Below are 15,488 nucleotides of genomic sequence, written 5' to 3' on the forward strand. Positions count from 1 at the left end.
CTCCACATGCAGCAGCTGATAGCTGGCTTTCTGCCAGCACTCACATGGGAGGTATCCAAACTCTCCCTCGGCCCCCTTGACACAGGCAAAGGGGTCTTCCGTGGGCTTCGTAACCCCAGACAAGGTCGTATCACCACGTCATATCACGAGACACAGGGGGGTCTTCGTGACGGTCTGGTATCTCTTGCAGGGCCTCTGTGCCCTGTCTCTCAGGCTGCCACCGTGGCAGCAGTGCGAGGGGGGGGGGAGCCAAGGTCACTCCCCCCCTGCATTCCATCTGGCCGTCACGGTCCAGCTCTGGGACGTCTCTTGAGCTTCTCAGCTCCTCTCTCTCTAGTGCTGCATGTCTAAAACTCTTCTCCAAAATAGGAGTCCATGTCCCTCTTCTCCAAGAGGGTCTCCAAGGGAGTTTTGGGGAATCTAGTATCAGTCTTACCCCAAACTCTGTGTCTCAGCTGCTGGCTCTCTTTCAACTCCCTTTCCAGGAGTCTTCTCTGCAGTGCTGCATGTTGTTTCTGCTGCTCCTCTGGTTCAGGTCCTTATCTCTGGCTCTCTGCCACCGTTTCTCTGGTCAGTCCCGGCTGCTGCTCTGCGTCCATGGAGAAAAACATCTCCCAGCATAACTACAGGCACCTAGCCCAGCTTTATGCTGTTCCAGGTCCCTGCAGCCCCCCAGCCAAGGGCTGGGAGGCCCCAGAGGGCCCAAGGGGCTTAGAGCCCCTTCCTCGTGGCTCTACAACATGGCCACCTCTCCTCAACAACCAAAACTACAACTCATCTCTTCCGGTCTGGTTGTGATATGTTTACATTTTTGCAGGAGCGCCCATTGGGCAGAACTTCAAAATTTCCAAGGGTTTCCACCCCTTGGGGTCTACCACTTTTCTTTAGCCTCTGGGGGAAAACAAAGTCCAAACCACTACACTATGACTCAGTGCCATCATCATTCTGCCAAGGATATCCTGATGAACCCGTCTGTCACCGCAGTGTCAGGTGATAGCCCTGACCAAAAGGGGACAGGGGGAGGTGCAGAACAACTGTCCATAAGTGTCCCTTGGCTCAGGGGATATGCAGGGCAGCAGGGATGCGTGCTGGTCCCCTTTCCTCCTTTCCCCTTCCAGGTGACACTGGCCAAGGCCCCAGCACCTGCTGCCACGAGCTGTACACAGCTCCCCTGATGTTCAAGGTCTGACAAGCTTAATAAAACAGCTCCCACCAGAGGTTTGGTCTGATCCCCCTGATCTGAGGGGAAACCGTGTCTATGGGGGAGGAAGGCATGCTTTCTGCACCTCCTTTTTGTACCTCATCAAAACCACTTCAAGATTTGGACAAAAATCAAAGGATAAGCGACCAAGAAGGCTCCTGATAGCCTTAAACAAAGCAGATGTTGGATCCTGATTGCTCCCTTTGGGCTAGAATAGTCCCATTCCCTGTCAGAAAACTGCCTGAAGCCAGACACAGTCCCATGGAGAGCTCAGCCCTGCACTTGGCCACTGGAGCTGTTCTACAGCTGACGCCGCCTGACAGGGTGGCAACAGAGCCCCTCTGCTCCCTGTAGCTCAAAGCTAGTGGGCTCTGGGCACAAAGGGGTGAGGCCAGGAATGGGCGGGGGAATCCAGAGCAAGGGGCTACGGGGATCGTGTCGCTACTCTGAAGGGGACCTTCCATGGGCAGTCAACGGTATTTATTTTGGAGCGGGCCGTAGGGGTGCGTGGGGAGAGCTCTCGACTCTGCAGTTCCTCACGTGTCTGACAGGGCGTCTTGGGAGGCACTGCAGTTCCCCCAGCTGCTCCAGATCCATAGCACTGAGATTTCCTTCTTTCCTTCCCTTCTTCCCTCCCCAGGGTCTCCTGTGGTGTTCTTCTGGCATTGGGTGTAGCAGGAGCCACCCCCAGGGCTCTGCATGGGGCAGGCTGGGTTGTGGCAGTCTAAAAATGTGTAATTAATAAGGAAATTGTAGATTTTGCATGTAAGTTGTCGTATTGTATTGTACTGTGCGTATGTTCTGTCCTTTCATTGGTTGATACTTGACGCAGTACCGTATAGGGTTATGTTCAGCCCCTATCTCCTATGATTGGTTGTAATTTGCATGCTCCGCCTAAACCCCATCTTCTGTTCCAGTGCCTTCCTTACCCACGTTATTTAAGGCTGGAGCCATTTTGCGCAGTGCTTTTTGTGCCCTTTTGTTCCTCCCTTTAAGCAGTTCAGTTGCCCCGCTACTTTTATAACAAAATCGCCTTACCAGCTGCACCCAGAAAAGTTGGGGAGGTCTTTATTCAAGCGCTGACCTCCGCACTGGGTGGTACCTGCTACTCCTCAGGTGATCGGACAGGGCCATTCGTTGGTGTGAGTTTGGCATTCCCCACCCAAACTGCTACAGGAGTGCCAAGCTATTCTGAGGAACGGGGAGTTGTTACGAAGACTTGACCGGAGCCCTGCTTAGAGGGGCTGGGAGAGGTCCAGCAGCATGGAGTGAGCCTGGCCAGTGCAGAGGGGCCCCGAGCAGGAGATGAAATCTCTTGCAGAGAGGCGCCACTTGCCACAACAGCAAACGGGGAAATCTTCCTCTCCCTTCAGGTCAGAGGTAGAAATGGATGTGATCAGTGGTGTTCAATCCCCCTGCAATGGGGAGGTGGAGATCCAAACAACCTATAAACAGACTGGCTCGAGCAAGGAAAGGCTGGGATGCTGCGACAATTATTGTGGCATGGTACTAAGGCAGGCCTGGTAAATCCAGATCAGATGCTCTGGCACCTCTGTTAGGAGGCAAAGTCATCCCAAGGGCTGGAGGCTTCTGCCCAGATGATGTCAGGAGGGGCTGCACTCACTGGTATCTCTAAAGGTGTGAATCTCTCTGGGATTCTCCTGGTTCTTGTGCCATTTCCCAAACAACATGGGCAGGAGGAGGGCTTTGCTGTCGCTTGTGGGAGAAACCCGCCTCTGGCTTCAGAGTGTTTTGAGAAAGTCCAGCTCAGACCTGCTTCATTTTCTAATGAGGGAAGTTGTCTTCCTCCATAGGCTGAAAAGGCCAGGAGCAAGTTACCATGTGTGTCCATTCCCATACTTTCCTTTTGCTGTGCATAGGGGTTTTGGTCCCGTGGAAATGCATGGGGCAGAGGACAGGGGACCTTGGGATCAGGTGGCAATCTTGGCTACTGGAATGTTTCAGGATTCTTGTCTGCAAGCTGCAGTTGAGTGCGTCGTATCACTACTGAACCAGAGATGCTCCCCTGCCGCTCCCATCAAGTGGACTTGCTTTTGGGGGTCTTGTATTTCTTTCTTATTGTCTTTCACGAATCCAGGGAAGAATGTGTGCGATTTTCTGGTTCTTCCCCTCACCTAATCCCCTAGCTGCTTTTTGGAAGGCCTCTTGCAGAACCTGATCCTGAAGCAGTGCTTTCAGGGTTACCCAGGGACTCTGAGAAACTGGAGGGGGAGGGATCACAGATTCAGTGCTGCTTGTGGTCAGGGACTAACGGAATGGCAAGCAGCTGGCTCACTGGAGAGAGATATCCCATTTCTAGCTAAATGAAGCTAAATCTCTTATCCACAAACTTCTGATTCAAGTCCAGGCAGTTCTGTCTAGACTGGCCAATGGGGCTGATGATGCCTGAGACCAAATCTTCCTTCCTGGGGCATTTCAAAAGAGCCAGCCATACTGAAATCAGGAGCTTTTCTACATGTGCTTGATGAGCTCAGCTGCCTCAACATCTGTAAGTTTTCTTTTTTCAGACCCCATTGACGATGTGCATGGTGACCTCCTGGGATCCCATGGCAAAATGAACCTTCTTTGCACCTGCGAGTGTAGCATCTTCCCCTTGCACTTCCTTCCTGGAGCAGTAGGTGCTGGCACAGCAGCCCTTCACCTCCAAGGAGTCCCCAGGGTTGTGAGGGGGGATGAAGCTAGGTGGACAGCAGATCGCAGTCAGAGGCCATGGAACAGGTTGGACATGAGCTTGGGGAGACCAAGTGAAGTTCATCCCATATTAAAAGCCTCTATGGCCCATGAGGAGACAGCGAATCTCCCTCTGGAGAGCCTAGGTCAGGAATATACCCGCATCCATCATCGTAACGTCTCTGCATCTTGTTTGCAGACAAACCTCCTGTTAAAACTGCCAGAGCTTCCAAGCTGACTGCAGGCAGTAGTTGTAGAGCCCACGGCACCAGCTCCTAGGTCAGCAAGGAGTGCCTTTCAGATGCTGTCTCTCTCCCTTGTAGATCTCTTTGTGCTGCCCCAGTCTTTCTGATCTGCCTCATCCTTGACTTCTCTACCCTGCTCCCTGCCATTGCTTGAGAAGGAGTTATCTGCAATGCCTTTGGGCACCGGGAGCCCAGAGACTGAAGCTTTCCAGCAAGAGCCCCAGGCCTGTACAGCAGCTGTAAATTTCCCTTGTAAGAGCACTCTCATCTTTCAGCCCAGTGTTTATTTAGCCTCATTGTCTCTGTTGTACAATGTGGCTGCTTCAGAGAGCCCCTGTGGTCCTTCCACCTCTCTCTGCCTGGCCTGGCTGTCCTCAGGGCATCTTGCCAAGCTCTCATGTGGTGCTGCTGACCCCTGGGCTGGTGTCATATATCTTTTCTAGAAGATGATTTTTTTCAGCCAACGCCCTGTGGAGGACAGCAAAGCTGCAGAGATGAGCCCACATGTCAGGAGAGAGCCTGGTTGTCCCAAGAGCTGGTGCTGATGGGGGCCAAAACTGCCCCTGGTCTCACCCCATCCCAGTCAGCAGTGGGCTATCAGGATTGAACTGTGAAGTTTGTTAACTCCTCGGCAGCATGCCTGTGGGGTGGGGAAGACAGGGCAGGGGAGCGGCTGGATGGTGAGAGAAGGGCTTCCAGGTGTTCTGGATGAGATGTAGCAAAGCCATGGGGGCCATGTGCTGCTGCAGCCCAGCCTTCCTGGGTGCACTTCAGGAAAAGTGTTCTAAGAAAGACCTTCCCTCAAAGCAATGGCCTTGGGTTTTCTGGCTGCTTTTCCCAGAGGAAGCAGCATGTCAGCAAAGGAATCAAAGCTCAGGGGATTTCCAGTGAGAAGGACACTGGGAGGAGTTGGGTATGTATTCTTCCATCCCATAAAATGAGAACAAATGGGCCGGAGTGAGAGGTGAGGGATTTCCAAAGTCTGCTCATCTCTGATGTCTCCCCTCCCTGGCATGGAGGGATCCAGTGCCTCCGGTGCAGACCCGAAAGCTGTGCTGCACATCCTGAAGGTAATTGTCCTGCTTCTGGTCAGGACAGTGTTAATTTGGGCAGTATCCAGGAGGGGGCACAGCCAGGACATAGAGGTTATTCCTCATTTTGTCAAGGATGGGGGAAGGGGTCTCTTCCAGGTTGTGTGCGTGGTGGCAAAGTTGGGCACCAACTGGTGAGCAATCACGTGTGAGTCATTTGCCTCCCTTGTACACTCTGTTATTAGGATTGTTTCTGTTACTGTTCTGTTGCTGCACTGTTTTCTTATTTCATTGCCGTTTCCAGTAAGTTGTTCTTATCTCAGCCTGCGATCTTTACCTTTTGTGCCTCCAATTGTCCCGTCCAGCCTGCCTCAGGATGGAGGGGGAGTGGGAAGGAAAGGAGGAGTGGGAAGTGAGCGAGTGGCGCACGATTTGCATGGTTTCAGTGAGAACACTAAATTATGGAACACCCGTCTTAAACACATCATCGTGGCTGGGCTTCTCGAACGAAGATTTCAGAAGGCTCTATCCACATTTGTTACGGGCACGCTGGTGGCTTAGGAGGCCAATGCGAGAGAGACATATCCGAAGGCACAGCAGAAAGACTCCCTAGGTGGTATATTCTGCAAGACATGATTCTTTCTGCCTTGTCTTTTCTCCTCGAGAGGGATTCTGCGTGCGTTCTCAAAGGAAACAGCAGTGTTAGAGATGGTGTGTCTCCAGGCCTCCCGATTTGAGGCCAGAGTAGACCAGTTCTGTTGATTGCTATGGCCGAGGCTGAGATGTTTGTAGCTATAATTGTCTACAACGTGGAATAAATAATTCTGATTACAGTATTTTAGTATTTCTTATTTTATTATTTTAATAATATTTCTTATAACATTACTATCTATTGCTGAATATATATAACATGTAATAATGTATTATAAAGTATTACTCCTCTCTATATTTCTATATTATATTTCTATATTACTTCTATATTATATTTCTATATATATTTCTATATTTCTATATATATTTCTATATATATATTCTATATTTCTATATATATTTCTATATTTCTATATTATATTTCTGTATATATTTCTATATTTCTGTATATATTTCTATATATATATTCTATATTTCTATATATATTTCTCTATATATATATTCTATATTCCTATATATATTTCTATATTTCTAATGATATTTCTATATTATTTTAACTATCATCTACTTAGGTAAATCATTCACTCAGGTCTGAGAAGGTGTGTCGAAAACAAGGATGCCTTGGCTAATAAACGCAGTGCTAGTCTTCCGTTCTGCTTGAGCCAGGGCCATAATCCAACGCCATCATTGCCAGAGTGCCCTGAATGCTTGTCTGACGTGAATCTCTGGGGCGTGGAAACCCTCCTCTTCTTCTCTGAAGGGCGGTAGTCTGTGCACTGCACAATCTCTACTTAATATTTGTTTTCTTAGCTTTAATATAATTGCTTCAACACTGCTTCCAAATACTGCACTATGTTTCTAGCTATAATTATCTACAACGTGGAATAAATAACTCTGCTTAAAGTATTTTAGTATTTACTATTTTATTATTTTAATAATATTTATAATACTATTACTATCTATTCCTGAAGATATATAACATGTAATAATGTATTATAAAATATTACTTCTATATTATATTTCTATATATATTTCTATATTTCTATATATATTTCTCTATATTTATTCTATATTTCTATATATATTTCTATATTTCTATATTATATTTCTGTATAGATTTCTATATTTCTATGTATATTTCTATATATATATTCTATATTTCTATATATATTTCTATATATATATTCTATATTTCTATATATATTTCTATATTTCTAATAATATTTCTATATTATTGTAACTATCATCTTCTTAGCTAAATCATTCCCTCAGGTCTGAGAAGGCGTATCGAAAACAAGGATGCCTTGGCTAATAAACGCAGTGCTAGTCTTCCGTTCTGCTTGAGCCAGGGCCATAATCCAACGCCATCATTGCCAGAGTGCCCTGAATGCTTGTCTGACGTGAATCTCTGGGGCGTGGAAACCCTCCTCTTCTTCTCTGAAGGGCGGTAGTCTGTGTGCTGCCCAAACTGGCTGTGGCAATCACAGCCCCGCCGTGTTGATCTTCTCTGCTCTCTCTGCCTCTGTCGGGTTTGCTCCCGAGCAGCCCGGAGCATGAGAGCCTGCTTGGAGCTGGCTTTGGAGGGCCCTGGAACTGCAGTATTCACTAAGACTTGGTCACAACGTGCAGGACTTGTTCTCTCCCTCTTTCTCTTCCGCAGGGAGCGGTCATAGTCTGTGTACTGCACAAACTGGCTGCCAAGGTTGTAAGTTCCCCGCACAGATCTGCTTGGCTCCCTCTGCCTCAGCAAGGTTTGCTCCTGAGCAGCCCTGGGAGTGGGAGCCCACCGGCAGATCCTCTTGGAAGGCCTTACAGCTGTGCTATCCCTAGCACCACGGTCACGACTTGGAGGACCAGTTCTTCTCTCTGAAGCGTCATCACAGTCTGTGGTGTCCCCAGACCAGCTGCGGAGATCCCTGCCCCACAGAGGGAATCTGCTCCGGGACCGCTCCCTGCCAGTGTCCTTCATGCCCTGCCAAGAGAGCTGTGGAGAGTTCCTGCCCTTTTCTCCTGAAAGGATCAGAGCAGTGGGGAACCCCTACAAGTTCTGGGACAGGACAGTTTGGGGCCTCCAAAAGGCTCTTTTGGAGGGCTACTAAGACCAAAAGGCCAGAGGCGCACAAAAGGGATGGATCCAGGTGGGATGCTTTGAGAGGGAGCAGCGTTGTGGCTGTGAAGAAAGGTGCGGTGTGTGAGGGGCAAAAGAGAAATGCTGAGATCCCAGAAAGAAATCCACTCTTCCTCTGATGCCCTGACCCATGACCCCAAAGTTACCTTAGTCCTACCAGTCAGAGCCTGTGGTCCAACAGAGCCCGCCTGCTTGCTGCTGGCCACACACTGACTGAGGAAGGAAGGGGCATGTGATGGTGCCAGTGAGGAAGAAGCCCTTTCTCCAATTCTCAGATCAGAGCATCTGGAGAAAAACAAAAGAGGGATCTCAGTTTAGAGCTGTTGTTGCAACCTCCTCTGGGGTTCAGTCATTTTCTCAGAGAGGCTTCTATGACAGAGAGAAGACTTAACCAAGGACACTAATGGGAAACTCAACTAGGGTCTTCCCACCAAGTTTGCCTCTGTCCCAACAAAAACCTCATCTCTATACCTCCCACAGCCTCCATTTCCTAAATTCACAGACTTGTTTGGGTTGCAAGGGACCTTTAACTTTATCTTGTTCCACCCCGCTGTGGTGGGCAGGAACACCCTCCACTATTCCAAGGTTTCTCCAAGCCCTGTCCAACCTGGCCTTGAACACTTCCAGGGATGGGGCCCCCACAGATGCTGTGGCAACCTGTGCCAGTGTCTCAGCACCCTTACAGCAAAGAATTCCTTCCCAATATCTAAGGTAAACCTGCCCTCTGTTAGCTGAAAACTGATAGCCTTCATCCTGTCACTACATTCCCTGACAAATGGTGCCTCCCCATCTTTCCTGGACGTCCTCTTTAAGTCCTCTTATCTACAAGAGTCAACATCAGAGACCAGGCAAGTAGCAGATTCCATCCGGGCCGCAGCCTGAAGCCCAGTAAAGGACAGACACGGAGTAGTTCAGATTTGACAGCACTGAATGATGCAGGTAGTAATTTCATTTGATGAGAAAAACACTCCGGAAGGTGAGAAGCACAACTGCAAATGAGGCAAAGGAAATGTATTCTGAACATATTTGAATCCTGGTTATTACCTGGCATAGAACAGCAGGTAGGCTTGCTGCCTGAGAACTGTGTCAATGGAACACAGCTGCACACATTCATCGTCCATCCGGTACCACAATCCATTGCTGGCCTGTAAAAAAAAGGCAAGGATGGTTTCTCCATGGTTTCTCTCCAAAAACACAGGTAGGAAACTGCCAAACCGAGAGCATGTCAAAACAAATGCAGTCCAGCCACTAAGGAGGCCTTCTGCCCCAAAACTTTGGCTGTCAGTAACACTGACGGGAAAGTTTATCTTCCCCAGCACACATTTTTCCCCATTGGGAAGGAAGTTGCTCTTTTACCTTTGTGTAGCAGAAATAGTGTCCTCCATGACAGCTGACACCACTGTGCACCAGGACAGCATATAAGGAGTAGAGGAGTGCTTCTCCATCTGCCTGAGACATGTATGGGCGAAGATCCAAGTACTCCGGATACTCTACAACCTATGGAGAGACCAAGAGGGCTCAGAAATGACCCTGGTCTGTGACATGAAATAGCCTACCAAGGGCAGGGGCCAGTCCAGGGGTATCAATACATCTCTGGGGCTCATGAGCACTTGGTTTTCCATAAAGCAACATAACATCGTTTGGGTGGCAGGAAACCCTTCTCAGTCAAAGCAGCCCTATCAGAGCACAGTGCTTGCCTGTCTTCCCACAGGAACTTTCCACTCCCCAGAAGGGACCCCAAAAAACCCAACACAAGCAGCTTGTGACAAGCATACTGCTTTAGGAAATCTGCTTCTTGAAGAGAAAGCTGCACACCAATAGTGTACACACCTTGCTGATCTTGCCACCAGTGAAGCAGTCAAACCTCTTCAGACACACAGTGAGAACCTTGGGTGCACAGTGGACAGTGAACCTCTTAGTGGCGGCAACATTCTTCTCACACCTTGAAACCAAGCACAGAGCACAGCGCTGAAATGCACCCTATCTTCCACCAAGGCAGTCAGACAACCTTTCTTGTCTCGTGCATCCTTATGCTATTTTAAGGCAATTCGGTGCCATATTTAAAACAAACAAACAAACAAACAAACAAAGAAAAAACCCCAACCCCCCTCCCCCAAAAAACCAGACAAACAAAACTGTGTCTCATCAGTGTGCAGTAAACTTCCACGAGAAGATGACTTCTGCTCAATGACTTGTAGCCCCCTCACACAGAGTCTCGTGTTAATATGTTGTTAGTAATCATCTTACTTGCTACATTTAAAGCAGTTTTCCCCATCCAGGTGCTCAGGTGTTACAAAGTCCTCCAGAGCTGCAGTGAGGGATGAGGCTGCCTGGAGAATTGAGAAATCGGTGCACTGAGCTACAGCAAATGCCCTGGCCCAAACATTTTCCAGGAGCTGACAAGAAAACCCCTGTAGCTGATGCTGAGGAGACCCACCATGAATCTGCAAGCTGTATCCAGAAGGAGCCAGAAAGAGAGTGTGGTGCTGAACATTTCCCCTGTCCCAGAGGTTCTCAGCGGCAATCAAGAGCTCCCTCTCTGTATCACCTGCCACTGAGCTACTGATGTTATGTAGGGTCATCAGTAGTGAAAACAATCCAACCCATCAGCCTGGAAGCCAGACAGGTGTTGAAGGAGGGCAAAGGAAAGAAGGATGAGGCTATGTCAAGGGTGCAGAGCGCAGAATGGGTGCTTGTCCAGCTTCAAGCCAGCACCTACAGAGAGACCAGTGCCATGGGCTCTGCAGGAGGACAACATCCGTTCCCCTTCCCATCCACGACCAAGACCTCTTGTGTTCACAGTATATGCTTTCAGGACAAATGTGTGGACTCTGAAAAGCCTTGCCATGTCTTGAAGCACAACTGCAAAACCTCTTACTTTGATATCCAAGGGGACATCCAGGAAGGCCTCATAGGAATCAGAAATGGCTTTGCAGCTGAAGCAGATGACTGGAAGGAAAAATCAAAATGCCGAGCAATGGTGAGCTGAACGATGGTACTGCTTTGTGCTCATTGTACCTGTCCTGCTAGTCCCAGGGCCAGCTGCTGGGCACAGGCAGACAGAAGGGCACAGGCAGTGCCAAGGAGAGCAGCTGTTGTAGAAACATACCTCTGGATCTCAGAAAGCCTCCAAATATTTGATGGACAATGGTAGTAGATTGAGATGATATGTCCAAGCTGGAAACAAGTCGTAAGACAGAGCATTACTTCCTCCAAGCCCCGGCTGTAGGTTTTCCTTGATGAGGCCACATCAAGGAGTCCAAAGGGCTCAGAACTTTGTAAAGGTAACTTGCTTGTGCTTACTCGTTGCTTGCACTCAGACAAGCTCTCTGCATGGCATTGACAGTACAGCATAAGAAGTCATGGGCATCTTCCTCCCTGCCAAGCTGAAAATGTTCTCCTATGACTAAGAAACAGGAAGTTAGTAGTTGTCTCCTACAGGAAGGAAAGAAAACCTGTCAAAGAACCTGAAATCACATACATCTGAAAGCCCTGAGAACAGCCCAAGGCAGGATGGCACTGACTGAACGCAGGACCTTGTTAACATGCGCTTCCATGATGCACATCATGCAGAAGCCTTGTTGGCGACCTGAGGAGGGAGGGAGAGAAGGTCCTCTGGTTAGCAAAATATCCCTAGTGGTGGAATACTCCTCTTCTTCCACTCCCACTCCAGTGCAATATGCCACTCCTCCCAGTGTTTCAACAAGCACGGGACGTTTTAGTGCGTAGAAAATGTTCTTCAGAGGAATGCTAAACTGAGGTTTTAACTTGCAGGAATAGAGACCCAGAGCTAGAAAGATGTGCCTTCATGAAGAATAAGACAGCTGGATAGGACAGGTGGCTCCTGAGTGTACAAAGAACACAAGTTCTGGGGCTGACAAAGGGCTGCTTTTCTCCTAAATCAAATTTCAGGTTCTGGGAATCCTTGGGATTTGATGAACAGATTCACAGGGAGATGTCCCTAAGAGTACTCACAGGCCTGGCTGTGCTCCCGGGAGAGCAGATAGTTGGCCAGCGGCGGGGTGTATGTCAGGCATTGCAGGACAGCATTAAGGAAGCATGTGTTGCCCACATTGAGGAGTCCTGCTCCAGCACTCTGTCTTTGCTGCCAGACCATGCAAATCTTCTCGGGGGGAAAGAGGATCCTTTGTGGCGGAGTCATTCCCTCGGCAATGACTGCAGGGAAATTCCATTTGAAAAGAGATGAAATGAGGCACAAAGGCATATTTAAACAGTGAGGTCTCTACAGGAGCACTCAGGACCACCTGCTTCAACTGCCAACCCAACAACATCAGGGGAAGCTTAAACAGTGCCATTTAAATTTACTGTTTTGGAAAAATCCATTCCCCTGTTTATGTTGCTGAGAGTCCAACAAACCCACAATCTGGTTTCTGGGCCGCAGGTTACCTTCCTTTCTCAGTAGAGTTCTAGACTGGGTTATCAGTGAAGCCACCCCTTTTCCTGATTGTAACTTGTTGAAAACAAGTAAATACTGATCACGGAAGGTAACCCAAAGGATGGCAGACCTCTCTACGAGCAATGGCAGCTTTCCAAGTCTTGTACCTGGTGTCAGAGGAGCGACAAAAGGTGTTTTCCTGGGTCGAATTGTAAACACGGGGGTCAGTTTGACTGCTCTCAGGAAACATCCCAGAGATCACTCTAGGTTGGGAGCACATCATTCTGGGATTTGACCCCCAGCCATGTCAGTTGTCTGTGGCAGTTCACAAAGTCCAAACCTGCTGGTGAAGCTATTACTCACAGGAGTCGTTCCCTGCTGTGGCCATTGCCTCTCTCAGGAAGAGAGTGCAATGCTTTAGATGACCAAGGATGTCTTTCTCTCCAGAAAGAGAACAGCACCAATCCCGTCACCTAGTTGCAAAGAAATTACTGTAGCTCACCGAAAGTATCAAAACTCTAAATAAACGCAGAACGGCATCCCCCACCAAGTCTTTCAGTGGTGCTCGTAACTGCTGCTGAGCTGCAGCTCACGCCCTTATGATCAGGCGCGGGGCACCAACTCACAGCGGGTTCAAAGGCCCTTTTGAAATGCTCCCATGTACGTTACCTTCTCTGAAGAGGCCCTGCTGCTCTCCTGACACTGCTTCAGCAACAGAGCCCTCTGGCTTTCCCACCTCCTAGGAGTGACCGTCTTTCAGCCACTACTTTAACTGCTGCCTTTGCTGCTCTCCTTTTTCTGCCTCCCTCCCTCCCACAGCAATCAAGGTGGGCTGAGCCCATCCCCTCAGACTACAGTCACCTCCCTGCTTACCTATCCTAGGCTATGGAAAAAAAACCAAGAATCAGCAAACTGGAATTCTAGCCTAGGTCATACCTGGCCAGCCTCTAAAAGTTGTAACAGCTCAGCCTACAGCTAGGAAGGTATAAATCAGCCTACACTTTTATCCCAGATACCCTGCTCTATGATCTGGGCCAAAAGTCAAAGCATTACCTTTGAAAGAGGAGGAAAGTTGAGGAGAAATGGTCAGTAAACAATAAACCATCCAAAAAAGGCAGGCACACAAGTAGCAAAGGAAGGAGCTGAGTTATCCCGAAGGCCAACTCTGTCCAGCTGATTTTCGTTGGCGCGCTCCTCAGGATACCGGATGGGTGCCACATCTCTGCCCCTTTGTGACATGGGGTCACATGGAACCCCATGGAACCACATGGAACCACATGGTTCTTGGGCACAGGAACCCACATGGCACGTCCACCAGGTGGAAGCCACTGGACCTCCCCCCGTGCTGGTGGCAAAGGGCTCGTCATCCTCTGACAGAGCTCCCACACCTTCCCTGAGCCACACGGCCTGAGGAGTAAAAGCCTGCTCAGGGCTGTAACTGAGCCAGGTCACAGCTTTTCTGGCCCCCAAGACGCTGAGGGTTTCACTGCCACTTCTATCAGGGAGACTCTTAGCAAAGCACCTGGACTCTTACGGGTTCATTTCCAATTAATTTCATCTGCCCCCAGGGTACACCCATGGGCTGACCCTGAACTGGGACTGCCAAAGGAACCCTTCAGAGGCTGCGCTGGGAGGACCTTGGCTGGCTGCTGGCCCCCGCCCAGCTGCTGTCTTGTCCTCAAGCTCTGAAAACATTCCTGGATGGCTTTTTAGCAGCTTCACATTTACTCCTGCCGCTAGGGTTGGTTAGGTTTTGATCAGCCGCAGCTTTAGCCAGACTCCCACTCTGGATGGTGAGGGCACGCGCGTGTTAGGCGGAGCTATCCCCTGCACGTCCGGCGCCGAAATAAACAAATACCGGCTTAATAGCACCTGTGGCTATTGAGTTTTACTGCTGTTGCCTTTTCCTGGCATCAATGGATAGAGACAGTTCTGTCCCTGCTGCACTTGGCCTATGTTGTTTTGGGCTTGTTGGAAATCATAAAACTTTTCTAATTTTTTTAGTGTTCCTAATTAACTTTTTGATTAGTTGTTTTTAACACACATCATAGGCGGTGCGTTCAGCCTTAAATCAACTTTAGCCAGCATGGAGTAAAAATTGTCATAAGCTCCTTTGGGAGAACACAGCCTGGGAAAAGTACTAAAACTGTAAGTTTTGTTGAAGTTAACCCTGTTATGCTTCAGTGGAGAAAGCCTGTCAGAGAAAGATGTCCTGTTGAAGGAGGAGATCTGGAACACAAGATTTATGGACTACAAGGACCTTCTGCAGAAACCAGCAGCTAAAGAAGAAGACTAACAAAGGCTCAGCATTTGTGTCAGAAAATCCCTAGGGGAGGGAAAATATACAAAAAAGATTAAAGATATGAAGTTATTACAGTAGAAAGTGAGAAATTAATAACCAATCCCACATAGAATACTAATTAATGAAAGGGAGTGAGTGATGTAATTTGGAAGCAATGAACATTAATTTCTTTGTTTGCCAAATCTGTATAAATAGGTGAAAAGCGATGTCTTGCTGTCAGTACGGAGGCAGGATTTTTGTCAGCCACATGCACACGCAGGGCTGCAAATAAAAGTAATCCCTTGCTTTCTAACACTAAAAAGCCAATTTGTTAGAGGGTCCTATTTATCCCGACAGTTTCAGAGGTGTTTAGCAACAGGCAGTCCTCTGGACACCTGGTGGAACCTCTGCTCAGCAGGCAGATAGTGTTTCTCATGCGCCAAGGATGCAGCTGGTTGTTATTTAACAACACTTGACCTGGCTGGTTTGGCCCCTGCCTGGAATGGGGCATCAAGTTTTACTCAGTTCTTCTCAGGACAGGTGGTTTCACTCCTGCCCAGCTCAGCACAGTTCATATGGCTCCTGCTCCACTCCGAGGTGTTTCTTCTTTTAGACTTGGGGCATCCAGCTCGGGCATGACTTTGCTTGGATGGCTTTTTTCATCACGTCTTGCAGCAGCTGGTTTTATCCCTGTCATCCTTGGGGAGGCTCCTTGTATCCCTTACCCAGACAAAGGATCTGCATTTACTCCTGCATTACACCTCTCAGGTGACCTTTTTATGCCCCTGCCCTAACCTGATGTCCAGGTCCTGTATCACCGTCCTCCCAGCAGCACTTCAGGAGCTCTCTGATGAAGACAATCAA

The 15,488-nt window shown here is 48.6% G+C and overlaps 1 long non-coding RNA gene across 1 annotated transcript; it reads right to left on the minus strand.

The window, feature by feature from the left end:
- Positions 1-11,454: 11,454 nt before the first annotated feature.
- On the minus strand, positions 11,455-13,508 carry LOC135405742 (uncharacterized). The gene is made up of 4 exons (XR_010425991.1): positions 13,397-13,508; positions 12,707-12,816; positions 11,923-12,123; positions 11,455-11,536 (listed from the first exon to the last, which is right to left on the minus strand). It is a non-coding gene; the product is annotated as an uncharacterized LOC135405742 (long non-coding RNA).
- Between the last annotated feature and the right edge of the window lie 1,980 nt (positions 13,509-15,488).

The sequence above is a fragment of the Pseudopipra pipra genome, chromosome W, assembly GCF_036250125.1.
Source record: "Pseudopipra pipra isolate bDixPip1 chromosome W, bDixPip1.hap1, whole genome shotgun sequence".
In the NCBI taxonomy this organism is placed as follows: domain Eukaryota; kingdom Metazoa; phylum Chordata; class Aves; order Passeriformes; family Pipridae; genus Pseudopipra; species Pseudopipra pipra.